The sequence below is a fragment of the Nomascus leucogenys genome, chromosome 16 (assembly GCF_006542625.1).
Source record: "Nomascus leucogenys isolate Asia chromosome 16, Asia_NLE_v1, whole genome shotgun sequence".
In the NCBI taxonomy this organism is placed as follows: domain Eukaryota; kingdom Metazoa; phylum Chordata; class Mammalia; order Primates; family Hylobatidae; genus Nomascus; species Nomascus leucogenys.
Genome location: NC_044396.1, coordinates 43,569,786 through 43,583,569, shown reverse-complemented (window position 1 = coordinate 43,583,569; position 13,784 = coordinate 43,569,786).

Genomic DNA, 13,784 nt, shown 5'->3' with positions numbered 1-13,784 from the left:
TGGGCATGGTGGCAGGCACCTGTAATCTCAGCTACTCAGGAGGCTGAGGCAGGAGAATCCCTTGAACCCGGGAGGCGAAGGTTGCAGTGAGCCGAGATTGTACCACTGCACTCCAGCCTGGGTGACAGAGTGTGACTCTGTCTCAAAAAATAAAATAAAATAAAATAAAAATAATAAAACCACTGACAATAAATTTATTACCTTCCTCTCTTGTATTAGATACAAACATTCTGCAAAAGAGAAGGTGGACTCGCTCAGAGGAATCGAAGTTTATCTTTTAGCACCTAACATATCCTGAAGGCTGCTGGGAAACACACTTGATCACTAGCCATAAGGAGCCATCATTCACAAAGTTTCAGATGCCATATATAATGGCTGGATTCTCTAATAGCCTGGAAATCACCAACAGCATTCATTTGCCTTCCATGGCACCTGCAGAAAATGAAAAAAAAAAAAACTAGAGAAATGGAAAACATTTCCACTCCATGAGCACGCACTTGGTGTCATCGCCAGGATGTTATAACTAATATACCAACAAAACACCCAGGGTCCAACCAGGTTGCTTGCATTTTTCAGTTGTATAAACTCAGTCACTTTTTGAAACAAGGTCCAATTAACTTGGCACAGTTTCACAGGGTATATATACAACAGGTAATCCATTTAGAATAATAGGATTCAAGTCATGGGTGTGAAATATGCCACTGTTTATTTTGTATTATTTTATTTTATTGTGGTATCTCTATTTCTGTGGACAAGATGAGAGCACAAATTTTATTTACTGTGATGCTAGAGACCAATATTCCAACTTGGTGAGGAATGTTAATAATTCTGCCATAACACACATATTTCACCTGAAAGATAGCTTAGAGATAGAAATAAATACCTAGCCAGGCATAACTAATATATACTATATAACTAGTAAATAAGCATATTTATTGAAACCATATTCAGAAAACAGTTAAATGGTCTTGATAGAGAAAAATCCGGGATGTTTATAAAAACTCTCTGTCCAGGATGATCTGAAGCAATCTCAGTATCAAACGTTTTGTTCAGATTTCTCTCAAAATTCAGGCGCTGCCAATGTTGTTGATTCTGTCTCCTTTGTCAGTGACTTCAGATGCTGATAAAAGTCAGAATAATATGAGCAGCTTTTCAGACCTTGGAATCGTATGATCCCAGGTGAAACCCAAGCATCTGTATTTGAAAGCTACACCAATATTTATATTGTCACCCAAATTTGAATTATTCTCCATTATTAGGGTATAACGTATACAAACAAAAGAGCTACCTTATTTATTACATTGCTTAGACTTTTTAAAATATAATTGCTTACTTTTGGAACACTTGACCTGTCTTGAATTAAGAGTCATGTATTAAAATCTCTTACATGACTAGGTTTCTACCCAAATCCTTGCATCTGTGTAGTTTTTGTTTCACATGAGTGGTGTGTTATTTAATGTATTGGTGTTACATCAAATGTAGCTTTTAACATTACAAAGTATCCTTTATCTCATCTTATACTTTTTGGTTTTAATGCTTTTTGTTGTCAGAATTGTAACCCTTGCTTTTCTTACTGCTTCTTTTTGCCAGGTAAATTTTTGTCAATATCGTTTTTTGCTAGCCTTTTTGAAATCACTGAAAAAAAATTAAGTGGTTCTCAACTACAGTTGTGTGATTTTTCATGTGCTTTATCCCACATTACACAAACAACAGTCTCAGGTCATCCATATCAAAACTAGCACCGGCTAAATGATGAAGGTCTACCCTACAAGGATTATGCAGTCAAGCCTTAATGGTGGGCCTTAACGTCATTTGGAATAGTTCCTGGCTGTGTGTGCTTACATCATCTGACTATACAGGTTCATTTGTTTCATTTTCCTTTTACTTTTAGAAGTTGCCTTTTTCAAATTAATTTTTTAATTATATAAAATGTTTATATGTTTTAAATCGGAGTTGCAAAACAAAGTTTATTCAAAGAAGCTTAGTTTTTCCTACTAACCCCTCTAACCTAGCCCCCCCCACATATCTAATCACTTATTATCTTATAGTTTACCTTCCATTGTTTATTTTTTTTTTAATTCTTTTATTTTTTTTGAGATGGAGTCTCCAGCCCAGGCTGGAGTGCAGTGGAGTGATCTCAGCTCACTGTAACCTCTGCCTCCTGAGTTCAAACGATTCTCCTGCCTCAGCCTCCTGAGTAGCTGGGATTACAGGCATGTGCCACCACGCCCAGCTAATTTTTGTATTTTTAGTAGAGACGGGGTTTTACCATGTTGGTCAGGCTAGTCTTAAACTCCTGACCTCGTGATCCACCCGCCTCAGCCTCCCAAAGTGCTGGGATTATAGACATGAGCCATTGCACCCAGCCCATTGTTTATTTTTAAATTAAAAACATGTATATGTGTAATATTTATGTATATATAAATATGAATATGCATATATTCCCATAACACTTCTTTTCTTAAATAAATTGTAGCATACATGTTTTTACCTTTTTTCACTACATAATATACCCTGGAAATCTTTTGTAATAGTAAATAAAGATATACCTCACTCATTTATACAATAAGCAACTCTTTTAAGGAAATCATTCAACGACACTGTTCCCTGAATAGCAACTGTAGGATGATAGTGTAATATCATTATTTGTTATACATTTTCCTGGACCCTCAGTTTTCTTAGGGGAGTCTACACAGTTATCTCAAATCCATTAACTGTTACAAGAGTCAAAATAATTTTCATGTTCCTCTGGAGATACGTCACAATCCCTGGTGTTACAAGGTAGTGTTCATCATTTTTCCCCGTGTTCATCTGTGACATTTAATTATGTTATCAACAGTTCCAAAATTCTGTCTACATGTCTCTCTCTAGTCCCATCCACGAGACAGTGAGGAACATGTTCATATAGAGTCCCAGTCCATTTATCACATAGACTCCAAAAGTAGCTACGAGGAGATGGAGTCAAGATGGCCAAATAGGAACAGCTCCCATCTACAGCTCCCAGCATGAGCAACGCACAAGACGGGTGATTTCTGCATTTCCATCTGAGGTACTGGGTTCATCTCACTAGGGAGTGCTAAACAGTGGGTGCAAGACAGTCGGTTTAGCGTGCCATGCGTGAGCCCAGCCAAAGCAGGGCAAGGCATTGTCTCACTCGGGAAGCGCAAGGGGTCAGGGAGTTCCCTTTCCTAGTCAAAGAAAGGGGTGACAGACGGCACCCGGAAAATTGGGTCACTCCCACCCTAATACTGCACTTTTCCAATGGGCGTGGAAAACGGCACACCAGGAGATTGTGTCCCGCACCTGGCTCGGAGGGTCCTATGCCCATGGAGTCTCGCTGACTGCTAGCATAGCAGTCTGAGATCAAACTGCAAGGTGGCAGCAAGGCTGGCAGAGGGGCGCCCGCCAATGCCCAGGCTTGTTTAGGTAAACAAAGCAGCCAGGAGGCTCGAAGTGGGTGGAGCCCACCACAGCTCAAGGAGGCCTGCCTGCCTCTGTAGGCTCCACCTCTGGGGGCAGGGTACAGACAAACAAAAAGTCAGCAGTAACCTCTGCAGACTTAAATGTCCCTGTCTGACAGCATTGAATAGAGTAGTGGTTCCCCCAGCACGCAGCTGGAGATCTGAGAATGGGGAAACTGCCTCCTAAAGTGGGTCCCTGACCCCCAAGCAGCCTAACTGGGAGGCACCCCCCAGTAGGGACAGACTGACACCTCACTCGGCCGGGTACTCCTCTGAGACAAAACTTCCAGAGGAATGATCAGACAGCAGAATTTGTGGTTCATGAAAATCTGCTGTTCTGCAGCCACTGCTGCTGACACCCAGGCAAACAGGGTCTGGAGTGGACCTCTAGCAAACTCCAACAGACCTGCAGCTGAGGGTCCTGTCTGTTAGAAGGAAAACTAACAAACAGAAAGGACACCCACACCAAAAACCCATCTGTATATCATCATCATCAAAGACCAAAAGTAGAAAAAACTACAAAGATGGGGAGAAAACAACATAAAAACTGGAAACTCTAAAAAGCAGAGTGCCTCCCCTCCTCCAAAGGAATGCAGTTCCTCACCAGCAACAGAACAAAGCTGGATGGAGAATGACTTTGACGAGTTGAGAGAAGAAGCCTTCAGAAGATCAAACTACTCCAAGCTATAGGAGGAAATTCAAACCAATGGCAAAGAAGTTAAAAACTTTGAAAAAAAAATTAGACGAATATATAACTAAGATAACCAATGCAGAGAAGTGCTTAAAGGAGCTGATGGAGCTGAAAGCCAAACTTCAAGAACTACGTGAAGAATACAGAAGCCTCAGTAGCTGATGAGATCAACTGGAAGAAAGGGTATCAGTGATGGAAGATGAAATGAATGAAATGAAGCGAGAAGGGAAGTTTAGAGAAAAAAGAATAAAAAGAAATGAACGAAGCCTCCAAGAAATATGGGACTATGTGAAAAGACCAAACCTATGTCTGATTGGTGTACCTGAAAGTGACAGGGAGAATGGAACCAAGTTGGAAAACACTCTGCAAGATATTATCCAGGAGAACTTCCCCAATCTAGCAAGGCAGGCCAACATTCAGATTCAGAAAATACAGAGAACACCACAAAGATACTCCTTGAGAAGAGCAACTCCAAGACACATAATTGTCAGATTCATCAAAGTTGAAATGAAGGAAAAAATGTTAAGAGCAGCCAGAGAGAAAGGTCGGGTTACCCACAAAGGGAAGCCCATCAGACTAACAGCTGATCTCTCGGCAGAAACTCTACAAGCCAGAAGAGAGTGGGGGCCGATATTCAACATTCTTAAAGAAAAGAATTTTCAACCCAGAATTTCATATCCAGCCAAACTAAGTTTCATAAGTGAAGGAGAAATAAAATACTTTACAGACAAGCAAATGCTGAGAGATTTTGTCACCACCAGGCCTGCCCTAAAAGAGCTCCTGAAGGAAGCACTAAACATGGAAAGGAACAACCGGTACCAGCCACTGCAAAATCATGCCAAATTGTAAAGATCATCAAGGCTAGGAAGAAACTGCACCAACTAACGAGCAAAATAACCAACTAACATCATAATGACAGGATCAAATTCACACATAACAATATTAAATTTAAATGTAAATGGACTAAATGCTCCAATTAAAAGACACAGACTGGCAAATTGGATAAAGAGTCAAGACCCATCAGTGTGCTGTATTCAGGAAACCCAGTTCACGTGCAGAGACACACATAGGCCCAAAATAAAGGGATAGAGGAAGATCTACCAAGCAAATGGAAAACAAAGAATGGCAGGGGTTGCAATCCTAGTCTCTGATAAAACAGACTTTAAACCAACAAAGATCAAAAGAGACAAAGAAGGCCATTACATAATGTTAAGGGATCAATTCAACAAGAAGAGCTAACTATCCTAAATATATATGCACCCAATACAGGAGCACCCAGATTGATAAAGCAAGTCCTGAGTGACCTACAAAGAGACTTAGACTCCCACACAATAATAATGGGAGACTTTAACACCCCACTGTCAACATTAGACAGATCAACAAGACAGAAAGTTAACAAGGATACCAAGGAATTGAACTCAGCTCTGCACCAAGCAGACCTAATAGACATCTACAGAACTCTCCACCCAAAAATCAACAGAATATACATTTTTTTCAGGACCACACCACACCTATTCCAAAATTGACCACATAGTTGGAAGGAAAGCTCTCCTCAGCAAATGTAAAAGAACAGAAATTATAACAAACTGTCTCTCAGATCACAGTGCAATCAAACTTAGAATTCAGGATTAAGAAACTCACTCAAAACCATTCAACTACATGGAAACAGAACAACCTGCTCCTGAATGACTACTGGGTACATAACGAAATGAAGGCAGAAATAAAGATGTTCTTTGAAACCAATGAAAACAAAGACACAACATACCAGAATCTCTGGGACACATTCAAAGCAGCGCGTAGAGGGAAATTGATAGCACTAAATGCCCACAACAGAAAGCAGGAAAGATCCAAAATTGACACCCTAACATCACAATTAAAAGAACTAGAAAAGCAAGAGCAAGCACATTCAAAAGCTAGCAGAAGGCTAGAAATAACTAAAATCAGAGCAGAACTGAAGGAAATAGAGACACAAAAAACCTTCAAAAAATTAATGAATCCAGGAGCTGGTTTTTTGAAAAGATCAACAAAATTGATAGACCACTAGCAAGACTAATAAAGAAGAAAAGAGAGAAGAATCAAATAGACGCAATAAAAAATGAAAAAGGGGATATCACCACCGATCCCACAGAAATACAAACTACCATCAGAGAATACTACAAACAACTCTACGCAAATAAACTAGAAAATCTAGAAGAAATGGATAAATTTCTCAACAAATACACCCTCCCAAGACTAAACCAGGAAGAAGTTGAATCTCTGAATAGAACAATAACAGGCTCTGAAATTGTGGCAATAATCAATAGCTTACCAACCAAAAAGAGTCCAGGACCAGATGGATTCACAGCCAAATTCTACCAGAGGTACAAGGAGGAACTGGTACCATTCCTTCTGAAACTATTCCAATCAATAGAAAAAGAGGGAATCCTCCCTAACACATTTTATGAGGCCAGCATCATCCTGATACCAAAGACTGGCAGAGACACAAGCAAAACAGAGACTTTCAGACCAATATCCTTGATGAACACTGATGCAAAAATCCTCAATAAAATATTGGCAAACTGAATCCAGCAGCACATCAAAAAGCTTATCCACCATGATCAGGTGGGCTTCATCCCTGGCATGCAAGCCTGCTTCAACATACGCAAATCAATAAATGTAATCCAGCATATAAACAGAACCAAAGACAAAAACCACATGATTATCTCAATAGATGCAGAAAAGGCCTTTGACAAAATTCAACAACCCTTCATGCTAAAAACTTTCAATAAATTAGGTATTGATGGGATGTATCTCAAAATAATAAGAACTATCTATGACAAACCCACAGCCAATGTCATACTGAATGGGCAAAAACTGGAAGCATTCCCTTTGAAAACTGGCCCAAGACAGGGATGCCCTCTCTCACCACTCCTATTCAACATAGTGTTGGAAGTTCTGGCCAGGGCAATCAGGCAGGAGAAGGAAATAAAGTGTATTCAATTAGGAAAAGAGGAAGTCAAATTGTCCCTGTTTGCAGATGACATGATTGTATATCTAGAAAACCCCATTGTCTCAGCCCAAAATCTCCTTAAGCTGATAAGCAACTTCAGCAAAGTCTCAGGATACAAAGTCAATGTACAAAAATCACAAGCATTCTTGTACACCAATAACAGACAAACAGAGAGCCAAATCATGAGTGAACTCCCATTCACAATTGCTTCAAAGAGAATAAAATATCTAGGAATCCAATTTACAAGGGACATGAAGGACCTCTTCAAGGAGAACTACAAACCACTGCTCAATGAAATAAAAGAGGATACAAACAAATGGAAGAACATTCCATGCTCATGGGTTGGAAGAATCAATATCGTGAAAATGTCCATACTGCCCAAGGTAATTTATAGATTCAATGCCATCCCCATCAAGCTACCAATGACTTTCTTCACAGAATTGGAAAAAACTACTTTAAAATTCATATGGAACCAAAAAAGAGCCCGCATCACCAAGTCAATCCTAAGCCAAAAGAATAAAGCTGGAGGCATCACGCTACCTGACTTCAAACTGTACTACAAGGCTACAGTAACCAAAACAGCATGGTACTGGTACCAAAACAGAGACATAGATCAATGGAACAGAACAGAGCCCTCAGAAATAATGTCGCGTATCTACAACTATCTGATCTTTGACAAACCTGACAGAAACAAGAAATGGGAAAAGGATTCCCTATTTAATAAATGGTGCTGGGAAAACTGGCTAGCCATATGTAGAAAGCTGAAAATGGATCCCTTCCTTACACCTTATACAAAAATTAATTCAGGATGGATTAAAGACTTACATGTTAGACCTTAAACCATAAAAACCCTAGAAGAAAACCTAGGGAATACTATTCAGGACATAGGCATGGGCAAGGACTTCATGTCTAAAACACCAAAAGGAATGGCAACAAAAGCCAAAATTGACAAATGGGATCTAATTAACCTAAAGAGCTTCTGCACAGCAAAAGAAACTACCATCAGAGTGAACAGGCAGCCTACAGAATGGGAGAAAATTTTTGCAATCTACTCATCTGACAAAGGGCTAATATCCAGAATCTACAGTGAACTCAAACAAATTTACAAGAAAAAAACAACCTCATCAACAAGTGGGCGAAGGACTGAACAGACACTTCTCAAAAGAAGACATTTATGCAGCCAAAAAACACATGAAAAAATGCTCATCATCACTGGCCATCAGAGAAATGCAAATCAAAACCACAATGAGATACCATCTCACACCAGTTAGAATGGCCATCATTAAAAAATCAGGAAACAACAGGTGCTGGAGAGGATGTGGAGAAAAAGGAACACTTTTACACTGTTGGTGGGACTGTAAACTAGTTCAGCCATTGTGGAAGTCAGTGTTGCGATTGCTCAGGGATCTAGAACTAGAAATAACATTTGACCCAGCCATCCCATTACTGGGTATATACCCAAAGGACTATAAATCATGCTGCTATAAAGACACATGCACACGTATGTTTATTGCGGCACTATTCACAATAGCAAAGACTTGGAACCAACCCAAATGTCCAACAACCACAGATTGGATTAAGAAAATGTGGTACATATACACCGTGGAATAGTATTCAGCCATAAAAAATGATGAGTTCATGTGCTTTGTGGGGACATGGATGAAACCGGAAACCATCATTCTCAGTAAACTATTGCAAGGACAAAAAACCAAACACCGCATGTTCTCACTCATAGGTGGGAATTGAACAATGAGAACACATGGACACAGGAAGGGGAACATCATACTCCAGGGACTGTTGTGGGGTGGGGGGAGGGGGGAGGGACAGCATTAGGAGATATACCTAATGCTAAATGACGAGTTAATGGGTGCAGCACACCAACATGGCACATGGATACATATGTAACAAACCTGCACATTGTGCACATATACCCTAAAACTTAAAGTATAATAATAATAATAATAAAAGTAGCTACAAAAATTCATTTGAAAAACAAACTGATTAGACTAAAAAATAAGACAAAGTTTTTAATGAGATTTTAAAAGTAATATTTTGTAGTCTTGGTTTCTGGGCAAGTTGAGAAGATGTAGAAAATACTCACAAAAGGGGTAAATGTTGCTGTGACTGAGTTTGAAAATTTTACGTGCAAAGCCCAAAGACGCATAGAAAAAAAAAAAAGCTACGAATCCCAAGAAAGACTAAGCTTTTTTCTCTCTTGAGCTTAGTAAGCTACCTTGCTTCTATAGAACACACATCCAGCACACCCTGATCCTACTTGAAAGGTCCACTAGTCAACAGCTATAGAAGATTTTGTTTCATCCAGTCACAAGAGAGAACTGTAGATCCTTTCTCTGAGCCCATGAAGCTTTTTGCATCTATCCTGCTTAACGGGGCGCTAACTCATAACACTTCTGGCACCTTGCCTGTGTCATGTGTTTATGTCCTTTCTCTCAGCGGAATTGTTTCTCATTTCATAGCTCTGTACCCTTCAGAGAGCTGAGCACGGTGTTAAACCTATTGTGTGTACCGTAGAAATACTTGCTGAACGACATTGAAATGAATAGCAGCCTTTGAAGACCTTACCTTTCAGAAAGAAATAACAATTTGGTTTTCCTAAAATGCTTTTTGAGAAAGTGGATAAAACATTTTATTTAGATTTTATCATATCTTTCCTAAGAACTTTGATAGAGATTTTGTGGTCTCTTCACTCCAAATGGGAATTTGAAGGTATTTCTCATTTCGTTTTGCTTTATCCTCACTAAAAAGCCTATATTCTCAAATGTTTAACATTTTCTATTGAACGCCATGATTAAACAGTCTTTTATGGATCCATTCTCTTACTTACAGGTTGGATTCATCTGAATCAGGACATACTGAAAATGCCTCTGTTGTTGTTTAATACTGTCATAGGAAAAGAATCTATAATAAATATATTACAAGGCTATTTTTACCTTTACTATTTAGAAGGTCTATCTTAGATATGTCTCTAAGTTGCCTTTTTACAGTCTATATTATTTATTTTCTTCTCAGAGGAAATGGAGAACAGTGGACTTCTGTTTCTAAATAACATCTTATTTGCCTGGCTGGGTTATTGAGCCTTTATACATTTTTAAATGTTATACATTATCTGCAGCTCTTTAGTGACTACAATTCTATAAAAATCTAATAAAAAGAAAATAAATAAATCTGACTACCCATCTAAATATTCATAGTGTGAGCTCAGAGATGTAGAGAGTTGGAAGACAGAGTCACTTTTACAACAAAGAAAAACCTGGAAAAACTGCAAATTAATGACTTTACTGGAGAACTAGATTACAGGGCAAAAAGTCTAACCAAACTGGAGAGAGACAGGTTTCTTCAGAGAGAAACAGGACCTAAGCATGGGCTCACCTGGAATGGATGCCTACAGATGTCCTGTACACCAGTAAAGAATGCACCTAGAAATTTTCAACAAATTGCTAAAGGCTGGATATGGGAAGCATAAGAGTTTGCACTCTCTTGCAGACTTTTCCTCCAAGAACCCCACCAGGCACTTGCAGGGAAGATTGGGGTGAACACCGAGAAAGTCCTTCTCATGCTGGCTGGGGATAGTAATGGCAGCCAAGGCTGAAGTCCTGAATCTGTCTCCTCTATCTCCGCTATGGAACAAAAGACGTAATTTGCAGAGGGAAGAGAAACAAAAACTGTTACCTGAGGGCACTGATAAAAATACATTGCAACTAGGAAAGGGCAACATGAAAAAAAGTCTGTGATTCTGAGGGGAGTGGCAAAAATACATCTTAGGCCCACTACGCCTGGAGGAGAAGCGGAAATACTTGTGAAGGTTTGCAACGGCTGGCTAAGACTGAAGCCTAATCAGAACATCTGAGAATGTACACCTGCCCCACCCTCTCAACACTACATTAACACATGTTGAGGAAAAATAACAGTGGAATACAGCTGTGAGCTGCAACAGACAAACCAGAAGAGCCAAAGCCAGGTAGATAGACCCAAGCCAATTGGGAAGCAAATATTGAGAAACACTCTCTGGCAAATTGGACTATATCCTAAACATAAGGTGTTACTAAAGGAACGTGAAGTTACACTGAAGGTAACCATAGCAACAACAGACTTTAAACTCAGCCCAAGTAATGGTTACATTAGTATAAATTCCTCCACTAAATGTAGAGCAGAAGGAAAGTGGGCTTATCTTCAATTATCAACAGTATTTATTTCACTATCTACTGTTCTATACAACACATCCAGCTTCTAACAACAACAACAAAACCTACAAGGCTTGGGAGAAGGCAAGGAAACCACAATCTGAAGAGTCAAAACAATAATCAAAATCAGACTCAGATATGACACAAATGTTAAAACTATCATACAAGAAATTTAATATAACTATGATTAAATGTGTTTAAACCTCTAATGGAAGATGTGGACAACATAAAAAAGCAGATGGGTACTTTCAGTAAAACAATTGGAAGCTGTAAGAAAGATCCAAAGAAAATTCTAGAAATCAAAAAGACAGTTACAAGGATGGAGAGTTCCTTTGACAGCCTCATTGACAGATTCAACATGGCCAAGGGAAGAATCAGTGAATATTTACATTGGTTAATTGAAACACAAAGAATTTGTTAATGGAAAAATAATAGAACAGAGCATCCGAGAACATGGGACAATATCGAACACATGGTCTTATATACATACAATTGGAATCTTGAAAAAAGAAGAAAGAGAACAGGGTATGAGAAATATTTTCCAAAGATAATGGTCAAAAATTTTCAAAATTAGATACAGAAACCAAATCACAGATCTAAGGAGCTCACCAACCAGGATAAATACTAATACACACACAAACCCACCCCCCCCCAACACACACACAGGCAAATCATATACAAATTGCTGGAAACCAAAGACAAAGAGAAAATCTTGAAGGTGGCTAGAGAAAAAGATACATTATGAATAGAGGGAAGGATAAGAATTACATCAGCATTCTTTCTGGAATAAATGCAAAGAGAAGACAATAAATTGACTGCTTCAAAGTACTAAAGGAAAAAACTGGCAATCCAGAGTTCCATATCTAGTAAAAAACATCATTTAAAAATGAAGGATAAATAAAGACTTTCTCATACAAACACAAACTGAAGAAATGTATTTCTAACTGACCCATTCAACAAAAAATATTGAAGGCAATTCTTCTTACTGAAGGATTGTGGTATAGGCCAGAAACCTTGGTCTACACAAAGAAATAAAGAATATCCTAAATGGAACAGAAGTAAAATAAATATTATTTTTCCCATTTTTAATTCTCTAAAATATAACTATTTAAAATAAAATCAGTTATTATATATTGCATGTATACACATATATAAAGGTGAAATGTATGACAACAATGCTATAAGAAATGGGAAGTAGAAATTTGGATTATTCTAAGACCCTTATACTGCACATGGGGTAGCATATTATTTGAAGGGAGACTCAGATTATTTTAAAATAGACACTCTAAACCATGGGGAAACCAGTAGAAAGTTTTTGATAAAAGAAAAAATAGTATAAATAATTTCAAAAAAGGAGATAACATTGATGCATTAAAAAAAGTTCAGTTAAATCCTGAGAAGGCAGAAAAAGGGGAGAAAAAGGAAAGTAAGAACAAATAGAAAACAACTAGCAAGATGGTAGATCTTACTCTAATTATATAATAATCACTTTAAATGAGAGTGGTCTAAACATAGTGAAATGACAGATTGCCAGGTAGGGTAATAAGCAAGACCCAACTCCATACTATCTACAAGAAACCCACTAACTATAAAGATACAGAGAAGTCAAAAATATTCATAAATTTTAAAGAAAGAAAAAGCTGTTGTCATGGTATTTGGTAAACAATAGATCGCAATAAATGTTTTTTCAATGAATGTATTTGGATTAGTGGGGGATTTCTTTTTGAATTAAAATGGAGAATTATTACCAAATTTATAGAGTGTTAAGTTCAATCACATATAGCTTTCTATTATTTTACTTTTATATTATAATAGCAAATAACATCACCAAGATATTTCAGGGTTTCATCTTTAAAATAAAAAGCTTTTCTAATTAATTAACGTAGTCTCAAAATGCATAGGCATTTATTTCCACAATTGTATTATTTATATATTATGCTGTAGGAAAAAGCAAATCCAAAAAAGCTGAATATAATAATTGTATATAAAATATTAACTTTTTTGCTATCATAGTTCTATAGGAAAATAAATATAACAAATACTGTATATGTTAACATTACATATACAATATGTATATTATGTATGTGTATGTATGAAGATGAAGATAAAAATAGAGACTAATATAGATGTACAAGTATATGTGATATTGTCAAGCCAGGATAAGAACAACTTTATAACTTTATAACTTACTTTTTCTTCCTTAAGTGGCAACTAAAAATGATGAAGAATGTTTCCTGTATACATTACAATAATTGAAATATTCTGAGGAAAAATCACTTCAAATTTATGTGGCTCAGCATGCAATAAGAACACTAATGCCCTCAAAATAAATCATCTGAAGATAATGATCTTTTGCCTCTGTTGTCTTATGCCTGAAAGTTACTTGAACTATAAGCTCTATTTATTAATTAACCTAACCTACATGATACAATTTGTGAGTT